Source organism: Macrotis lagotis, chromosome X (genome assembly GCF_037893015.1).
Source record: "Macrotis lagotis isolate mMagLag1 chromosome X, bilby.v1.9.chrom.fasta, whole genome shotgun sequence".
NCBI lineage: Eukaryota > Metazoa > Chordata > Mammalia > Peramelemorphia > Peramelidae > Macrotis > Macrotis lagotis.
The window spans coordinates 438,670,029-438,680,430 of NC_133666.1; the positions used below are offsets into that span (position 1 = coordinate 438,670,029).

Sequence of the window (10,402 nt, forward strand, 5' to 3'; positions counted from 1 at the left end):
CAATGAACTAAATATGAAACTAAAAAAATTAGAGAAAGAAAAAAATCCCTCAAAATTATGGAAGTAAATATCTTTTCCCATTACCTCTATCTTCCTGTACCTATTCATCAGTCCTGACATTTTAGGTTTTACTCTTCAACTCAATCTTTTGTCACCATCCAACCTTATTCCTTGGTACATCCACCAACTCTGAGCTCTTCCTTTTTTCTGTAAACTCTTGGTTATATACAATCTTTTGGTTTCCTTTACCCAATGTTTATTTTTTTTAATTGTCTTCACTTCTCTCTCCCTTTTCTTATCTTCTACTTCTTTTCAATTACTTCTTCTTCTCACAAATATGGATCTGGGAACAGATAGACTTTTATATAATTATACAAGGTACAATTATATACAAAGATAAAATTAAAAAGGTAACTAAATATAACTCATAAGCTACTTATCAAGGATGTCACTATGCCATGAGTAGGGTTATGTGAAATAATAACTAGGTAGAGATTCCTGAAATGACTTTTCCACTTTCCACTTTAGTATTGTGCTAGTCCAGGAAATTAAGAGTTTGAAGCCAGGTACACCCAGAGGTCTCTACTGGCATAGAATAATGACTGATACTAATTTTGAACATTTATGAATTTGTTCCCAGGCTGGTCTGGACAATTTTGTCTTCTTTATGAAGTACCTGTAAACTACTTAGTATTTTGTTTCCCTCTTTGACAATTTAATGAGGCTGTGGCAGCCGTGCTGGGGCGTTGGAACTCCAGAGCAGCATTACTTGGTGGGGGGTATAGCGGGACATTTTCTTTTGCCACTGAAACAAGTGGGCCTACCTCTTTAACCATCCTGGCTTGATCTAGTTGTTATCATTACCACCTCCCTGAGAGGAGTCCTTTTTCCTCAAGAGATCACAGTGGAAGGATTATGGGAAAAGAAGGGAAATGGATGAAGTAGATTACAGGTTTCTACAAATCTTTTTTCTCATACCATATATCAGAAAGGATGGACATCAAACCTGTGAGAAATCCCACATCAATAAGGTGATTGCTGCCAAGATGATCAAAGAGACTCATGAAATATGTTGATGGATGAAGGCTTTGACTTTGCATCATGTAAAGAAATTCCAGTATTTATACTTCAGAGGTTCCTTAGTCATATCTGGAAGTGCTCTAGACCCCATCCTCTCTCTTCCCATCATACTATCTTTTCCTGACTTTTGTCAGGGAGGAGAGATGGCCATAGGTTGATCCTGGCTTTGGAAATATGTTTTTTTAAAAAACTTTTTAGCACATGTACCAATTTTCTGAATATCCTGTGTGTATCCTCATATATATATATATATATATATATATATATATATATAATATATACATATATATGTATATCAATGTGAGATATCAATGTGAGAGATAACCTTCAGTGAAGTTTCTTCATGTATACATTCATCTCTTTTCCACATTTTGCAGATGGGCTCAGTTTCGTTTCCCAAGTAACCCATGATTTCCCAGGAATGAGGTACTTTTTAAAGGGGAACAAGACTAGCCCTCTTCTGATTGGTTGCCTCTAAATTTGGTAAAAAGGAAATGCCTAATGAGGTTTTGTAAACTGCTTTGCTTTGATAGGACATAGATTAGTTATGAATAATTACGGTAACGAAGGATTAAAACTGCTTTGCACCAATTAGTTAAGAGTAATAGAAGACTGTGAGTTTGCCTCACCAGCCAATGAGGAGGTAGGACAGCCTGTGAGTTCTACCCTCCTCATTCCCCTTGCAGCTGCTGTGTCCTTTCTCATGAATAAGAATAAAACCCTTTTTTGACTCAGGCTCTGAACTTTTGATTTTGGTGCTCATCATATCACACATCAACAAGGTTACCAGTGCTGTACTCTGGATGGAAGGTGGGATTTTAATACTAAGAAGACCCACCAGATTGGACCACAGGGCAGGTTTGAAAGGGAAAGAGGGTCAAGAGGTACAAATGATGCCACTGCCACTGACTTCTCAGTTTATTATTCCATATCCTTTCAAGAGGCCTTTTATCTCATTTTCCCAAAAATAGTCTCTCCAAAATGGTGGTCTTCTTTACCACCCCTTCCTGCCAGGCAGAGTGGGAATATAATCTGCTTTCCTTTTCTTCAGAAGACAGATATATTAAATTGCCTAAAAGAACTTTTCCTCTGGTGGAACAACTGATTATTTCCCTTTCTTGTCTTCTGGTAAAGTGAGGAAATAACAGGACCACTGCCTCTCTACTTGAGCCAACAATTTAATTACCCACTGCATTTTATGTAGTTTAACAACTTAAATAGCAATTCCCACTCTGAGGTCTAGTCCAGACAGTTTTTCCTCCTCTTTTCCTCCCTCAACCCAAGGCCACTCACCCTTTTTGCACTTCTGAAGCTAATGGGGATGGTGTTGGAAATGCTCCCATCATTACACAATATGCATGTCTTAGGGTTTTCAAGTTCTGGCAGTGTCAGTGCTCTCCTCCAAAAGACTTGCTTCAGCAGTGACACCAACTCTTTCAGCCCCCACCCCTACCCTCCATCCCCTACCCCCCCACCCCATGCTAATTACTTGGTGATTAGAGACCTTGTATAGTTATACTACTTATTTCTATGTATATCTTGGGTTTTCTATGTGATTTTTCTGTGTAAGTGATTTGAAGAAGGAATTTAGTAGAAAGAGAAACCTAACCTAGTATTTTATATAGTAGTTTGTTTACATGAGGCTTTTTTTCAATTAAAATTACTAGAAACAGAAAAAAAAAACCCCAAAACCTAATCAAAATCAGTAACTCAAACCTGTCTTAGAGTTGACCAGAAAGAAAGGAAAAAATCCTAGGATGACTGGCAAAAGGATTTTGCCTCTTCAAAATCTTCCATATTGGGACCTACTTGGAATTGAAAACTATATCCTATGTCATGCTAAGTGGAATCAGTACTCTGAATCTGGCCTCAATCTAAACCCAAACCTTTGGATTTGGGGTTGTCTTTTAATCTAGCAGTACTAATTCTGCAAAGCTTTTGAGGACTATTATTGACCAAAGACTTTAATGCCTTGGTAATAACCTAAATTATCAAGTAAATAAGATAATTGTTTGTGAAAGGTAAATAAATAAGCACTATATCTAATGACACTTTTTCTGCCTTTATAATATGTATTAAAATAAAAAAAACACACTGCAGAATACAACAGGACTGCTGTGTTATAAAAGAATTTTTCAGCATTTCATCTCCTTTACTCCATAGTTACACCAATAACTCTGCTAAATATAATTATGCCCTCCAATAAAAATTTGATGGAAAAAAAGTATTCAAAATGAAGGCAGTGCATTTTGATGGCTATTTTGGGGGCCATCCAACACACCATACAAAGAAATGAGAGAATATTTTCATTTCAAAAGAAACTAGCAAGGCAAGGTCCTCACAGTTAATCATAATAGTTGGGAAGCTGGGTTTGGTTTTTGACAAAAGATTTTTTAGGTGAAGTCCATAAAGCCTTCCTTTACTTAGCCACTAGCTCTCCTTCAGTGTTTTAAATTTTAATAGGGCAGACCTGTGTTAAAATCAAACAGTGCTGTTTCAGAAGGGGTGAAAAAGATAGACTGCAGAATTTATTTTTTTTAAAGCTCTAATGGATCAAGGTCACTCTCACCCACCAAAGCATTTTCAATTAATTTAAACAGATGGGTAAAGGTGCCAAGCGCATTCAGAGATTTATCTTGACACAATTTATAGCTTCTGATAAGCCTTTCTCTGGTTCCTTTCCCATGTGCCTTATAGTAAAGCCATCATCCAGGGAAGGGGGTTAACTTCAGAGTCCACTGACATTTTGAGTCAGTGAAGGACATTCCGCATACATTTGCTCCTTCTCTCCATCAAAAAGGTACTATTGGTGCAAAGTTAAGCCTATTTTAGACACTTTCCCAGTTGTCTTTAGGTTTCAGACAGGAGAGAAACAACTTGTCAGGGTTAAAGTGCCCCTCTAAATCCTGACCATTCATTTCCCCCAAAGCAATCTTTCAATGGTTGAATTATACTCTGCTCACTTCATCTGAGAAGAAATCTGAGCTGCTGACTCTCAGCAGCATTGTCCACCAAATAAGTACAAGTTCATGAGAAAGTAGCAAAGGGTAAAAACTAACCCCAAACCACATCATTTTCCTCACTGCAAGAAGGAAACTTCCTTTATTTTAATTAAAAGTAACAATTTTTGCTGTAAAAAAGCACACATTTGGTGTTGTGTGAATGCTGAAAAGATTGCCTCCAGTTGTCTCTCAGCCTTTTCTAATTAAGTACAATATGAAAACTATCCTAGATGATAGAGATATTGCCTTAGAGTAAGGAAGACCTAGGTTCAAACTCTGACGCTTAAATACAGGGGGTCCCTAAAATCTTAGTACAGTTTTCAGTTTACTTTAGTAGCTGGAAGCTACTAAAAATTTGGGGACTTTGTATATTAACCTGTATATTTTTGAGAAATAGGCTCAGGTCTCCTGAGTTAGGATTGGGTAAATCCCACTATACCTTATTTCACTCTCCTTTCCCTCAGACCTCTCTGAAACTACATTGATATAAGGAATTTTTTTCATCTGAAGTTTCCTTCATGAATTTGTGTATCATCCTGGCTCAGGGACCACCCTAATCTTCTCTGTATCTTTCCAATTTTAGTGTATGTGTTGCTGAAGCCAGCACTCATCTGATATTTCCTCTACCAGTCATAGGCCCAGTCCCATCACATTCCCTGAACACAAAAATCGGGGTTCATTTTTTCAAAAATCCTTTTTATTTTGAAGTTAAACTGTGAATAAAAGTGATTCTAATATTTGAATATATGTAAAATAGAATTTTATTTTTAAAATATATTGTATATTTATTTTATATATAAGGTCTATTTTATATGATTTTGATATATAAAATTTAAAAACTATTCTATAATTTTAGATATATATTTTAATATATAAAAGCAGAAAAGAGAATTATGGAGGAAATTATGAACTACTTTTTTATGTATATTTTTAAAAGTACATATAAAATTTCACACAGTATTAACAAAACTGTCCTGTTTGTGTTCCATTCTGAACTTCCTTCTGCTCCCTTCAGTGAAGACTCAGTTTTCAAAGTAAGGTAATGCTTTTGTTAGCAGAGTTCTTTAGTTCACATATTTAGTCAATGGACTTAAAAGTAAGCCCAGGAGGCTGGCAGATAGCTATGCTTTCTCCTGGGGGTCTTAAGAGGGTCCCAAACTAGGAATGTGTAAAGTTGAAAAGGATTTATTCTATTAACCCTCCACCCTCACATTCCTTTTCCAGTGCTTTTTTTTTTTTTTAGGTTTTTGCAAGGTAAACGGGGTTAAGTGGCTTGTCCAAGGCCACACAGCTAGGTAATTATTAAGTGTCTGAGACCAGATTTGAACCCAGGTACTCCTGAAACCAGGGCTGGTGCTTTGTCCACTGCGCCACCTAGCCATCCCTTCCAGTGATTCTTAATGGCATGAAGGTGATGTGGCATCTCATGATCTAAAGCCTATGGAACACAACTCCTGGCAGGTCTTTTGAGACAGGGAAAAACTCTGAATATTTAGCATTTAATAGACTGTATGCTCTTCAGTTAGGTTGGCTAGGTCCCCAAAGGCTCATTGCCAGGTCAGCTTCATACTGCAGTTCGATGAATTCTTGAACTGACAGCCACTCTTAAGTAAGGGTTGCCACTAGTGTCAGTGGGGAGAGGTCTCACAGTAAAGAAATCACATATCCCAAAATTACTTAAGCAAGCCCATGAGCCAGATTAACTTGATCAGAATCTAGAATCTCAAGACTGATACTGGCAAACTTGAATTCAAACTGACATAGAACTCTAAGGAGATGGAATTTTGGTATGTCCCCCAGAGACTGGGTCAATTAAGTATGAACAGGGAGGAAGAAAAGTTTGTCTTTTTTTTTTTGCAAGGCAGTGGGGTTAAGTGACTTGCCCAAGGTCACACAGCTAGAAAAATTAGTGTCTGAGGTTAGATTTGAACCCAGGTCCTCCTGTCTCTAGGGCTGGTACTCTATCCATTGTGCCACCTAACTTCCCTAAGAAAAGTTTTTCTTATGTTAATGGATTCAATGTGACTATCTTAGAGCAAGATTCCCCAGCAGAAGTAGGGAAGGTATTTTGGTAACTTGAAAAATCCAGGATCTTAAATTGGAGAGTAAGCTAGAGAAGGAGAAATTGCTGCCCTAGATTCAGGGCTTAAATAAAGATAAGTTGAAGAGGATTCCAGTCAAGTTACTTTAATAAATATTTATTAAGAGAAGAGAATAGGCATTTATTAAATGCTTGCTATGAACCAGGCACTGTCCTAAATATCTCATTTTATTGTAAATATTTTACAAGTTCTGTGTTAAATACTGAGAATAAAAATGCAAGTAGAAGGAAAGATAGTTTCTGCCCATAAGGAACTTGCATTCTAATGAGGGAAGACAACAACAACAAAAAAAATGAAAAAAGATTGCTGGTGGTAAAGAGGATAGTTGAAGAGATTCTAATCAAGTCACTTTAATAAATATTTATTAAGAGAAGAAAATAGGCATTTATTAACTGTTTGCTATGATCCAGGCACTGTCCCAAATATTTCATTTTATTGCATTTATTTTACAGGTTCTGTGTTAAATACTGAGAATACAAATACACATAAAAGAAAAGATAGTCTCTGCCCATAAGGAACTTGCATTCTAATGAGGGGAGACAACAAAAAAACTGAAAAAGGTTGTTGGTGGTAAAGAGATAAAGATACCTGGCACAAGAGCATTGTAGAGAAAGTCTAAGAGTTGAGAATACAATTGGGAGACTAATGGAGACAGAGATGACCAGAGTTTTCTAATAAAAATGAAGGTCCTGGGAGAAACCAACTAATCAGAGGGAAGAAGGTAACTCCCAGTGTTTGAAGACCAGGGGTAGAATGAGCTTCCATGGTAAAGAGGTTTCTGGAACATTGTAAAAAAAGACCAAGAGAGACAGTGGATCATAATGAAGGCATTTGGTCAATAACTACAGTATTATTGTCAGCATCAATTGGGAAGCAGCAGAAATAACTGAGTTGAGAGGGGTTTGGGCATGTTATTGAATGATGCTAAAAACAGAAAAAAAAAAGATTTCCCCCGAAGAGAAGCTTTAAATGTTTTGGTTTTTTGCAATGCAATGGGGTCAAGTGACTTGCCCAAGGTTACACAGCTAAGTAATTATTAAGTGTCTGAGGCTGGATTTGAACCCAGGTCCTCCTGATTCTAGGGCTGGTGCTCTATCCACTGTGCCACCTAGCTGCCCAGATAGTTTATGTTTTAATGGATAAAAAGGAGCTATCACTTCTAGCTTTTTGAGAATGGGGAGGAACTCCTATGGATTCATATACTTGATTTTGTTGATTTTTAAGCCCTGAAAGACCTAATAAAGGCCCTGATTAAGCTAAGGTAAATGGTTCTTCCTTATGCACTCTCATTTTTGATTCAGTGATTCAGTCTATATTTTTAATTGACTTTTATCATTTCTAAGCAGGGTGGCAGCATCTGCTTGCTACAGATCGGATGTAAACTTGCATTGAAATGCATATCATAATAAATCAGCATTATTACCAGAATCCATGAGAAAGCTCCTTCAGATCATTTGTAGCCTGATATAATCAATATAAATTTTATATGTTCTGAATCCATGATCCTATCACATTCTGGAAAGTTAGCAATGCAAAGAGAATTTCATGGCATCCTAGATTTAGAACTAGAAATGATGTCAGAGGTCCTATATTCCAGCCTCTTCAGTTTAATAGATAAGGAAACTGAGGTCTAAGGATATAGAAGGGACTCTCCTAAGGTCAAAAAATAAGGTTCACCAGTGTTAAGATTTGAACATAGGCCTCTGACTAGAGCTACAACTTTCTGTATTAAAAAATAAAAGCAAAAACTTAATTTTTTCCCCCAATAATATTTCTCTCTCTCTCCCTCCCTCCCTCCCTCCCATTTGGATGGATAAGAAAAATTCCTACAACTCTCTAATACAGAAACATTTAAGCTATCTGCTTGAACTTATAATTTTTAATTGATATTTTATTTTTCCAATTACATACTATGTTTGTTTTTCAACATTCATCCACATGCATATGCATATTTTTAAGTTATATAATTTCCTTCCATCTTCCCTTCCCAGCCCCTTCCCCTTGGCAACAAACAGTTTGGTGAATATTATAATTACACATCTGTGTTTAACATGTTTACAGATTTGTCATTTTCAGTATGAGGAATAAGGATTAAGGGAAAAGAAAGAAAAGTATGAGATAGGAAGGAAATGCATAAGTGAAATTTTAAAAAAGTGAATATGGTATTTATCAGATGTTGAAGGGGTTTCTTGGCTTTGTTTTATTTTTCTTCCTTTCCATTGTGTATAGCAGGTCTCCTGGGTTATCCTAGCTCTCTAAACTGCTGAGAGGAGCTGATTCCATCAAGGTTGATCAACTCACAATGTTGTTGTTAACGTGTACATTGTTCTCTTGGTTCTACTCCCTTCACTTAGCCAAAGTTCCTGTAAGTCATTCCATGCTTCTCTAGAGTCAGACCATTTATGGTTTGTTACAGAACAATAATATTTCATAATATTCATATACCGTAACTTGTTTAGTCATTCCCTAATAAATGGGAACCCTCTCAATGTTCAATTCTTTGCCACTACAAAAAGAATTACTAGGAATATTTTGGAACTGTGGGACTTTTCCCAATTTTTTATGATTTCTTTTAGATATAGGCCTAATATTGTTATAACTGGGTCAAAGGGTATGATCAATTTTATTGCTCTTTGGGCACAGTTCCATATTTCTTTCTGGAATGTTTGTTTCACAACTCCACCAGCAATACATCAATGTTCCAGTACTTCCACAATCTGTCCAACTTTGATCATTTTCACTTTTTCTCATCTGGGCTAATCTAATAGGTGTGAAGTGATAATTCGTCGTTTTAATTTGCATTTCTCTAATCAATAATGATTTGGAGCATTTTTCATATGAATTATATATAACTTTAATTTTTCATTTGAAAGCTGTTCATATCCTTTGAGCATTTATTAATTGGGGATGACTCGTAATCTTATAAATTTTATGCAATTCTTTATATATTTTAAAAATAAGACCTTTATCAGAACCACTAGCTGTGAAAATTGCTTTCCAGCTTTCTCCTTTCCTTCTAATTTTGGCAGCATTGGTTTTATTAGTGCAAAACTTTTTAAATTTAATATAGTCAAAACCATCCATTTGCAATTTATAATGTACTCTATTGTTTGGTCATAAATTTCTCCCCTTTCCATAGATCTGACAGATGTAGTATTTCTTAGTCTATTAATATGTCTAAATCCTTTACCCATTTTGATTTTATTTTGGTATAGGGTGTAAGATGTGGTGCTATACCTAGTTTTTGCCAAATGATATTCCAGTTTTCCCTACAATTTTTGTCAAATAGTGAGTTCTTATCCCAGAAACTAATGTCTTTGGGTTTGTCAAACAGATTATTGTAGTCATTAACTGTTTCTTTCAAATCTATCCAAATCCACTGATCCATTACTCTATTTCTTAATCAGTACCAAGAAGTTTTGATGATTTCCACTTTATAGTATAGTTTTAAGTCTGCCACATTTCTTTATATATTTTTTATCATCAGTTCCCTTGATATTCTTTATTGTTACTTCAAATAAATTTTGTTACTATTTATTCTAGCTCGGGAAAATAGTCATTTAGTAGTTTGATAGGCATGACACTGAATATGGTATTTAATTTAGGTAGAATTGCCATTTTTATCATTTTAGATTGACCTCACCATGAGCAATTGATATTTTTCCAATTGTTTAGATCTGACTTTATATTGTGAGAAGTGTTTTGTATTTGTGTTTATATAATTTCTGAGTTTGCCTTGGAAGGTAGATTCTCAATTTTTTAATGGTATCTGCAGTTACTTTAAGTGGAATTTCTCTTTCTTTTTCCTAAAATTTTTTTCTTATTATTGTTTTTTCCCCATTTATTATGTTCTCTCTCTCTCTCTCCTTTTACTGTGTCCCTCCTCTGAAGTATGTTGTATCTGACTACATTTTCCCACAATTTTCCCTCTCTTCTATTACCTACTCTGCTCACTCCCCCCCACCACTTTCTCCCATCCCTTTCCTCTCCTTTGTCCTCTTGGATAAGATAGATCTCTATTTCCTACGGATTGTGTATGTTATTTCCTCCCTGAGTCATTTCTGATGAGAATGAAGGCTTACTCATTTCTTACTTTTTCCCCTTCCACCCCATTGCAAAAGCTTTTTCTTGACTCTTTTATGTAAAATAATCTTAGTCCATTCTAACTCTCCTTTCTCTTTCTCCCAGTACTTTCCTTTATCACCACTGACTCCATCT

The 10,402-nt window shown here is 35.8% G+C and overlaps 1 non-coding gene across 1 annotated transcript; it reads right to left on the minus strand.

Annotated features, from left to right (window-relative positions):
- Positions 1-4,582: 4,582 nt before the first annotated feature.
- On the minus strand, positions 4,583-4,689 carry LOC141503724 (U6 spliceosomal RNA). Its single transcript, XR_012473050.1, has one exon. It is a non-coding gene; the product is annotated as a U6 spliceosomal RNA (small nuclear RNA).
- Between the last annotated feature and the right edge of the window lie 5,713 nt (positions 4,690-10,402).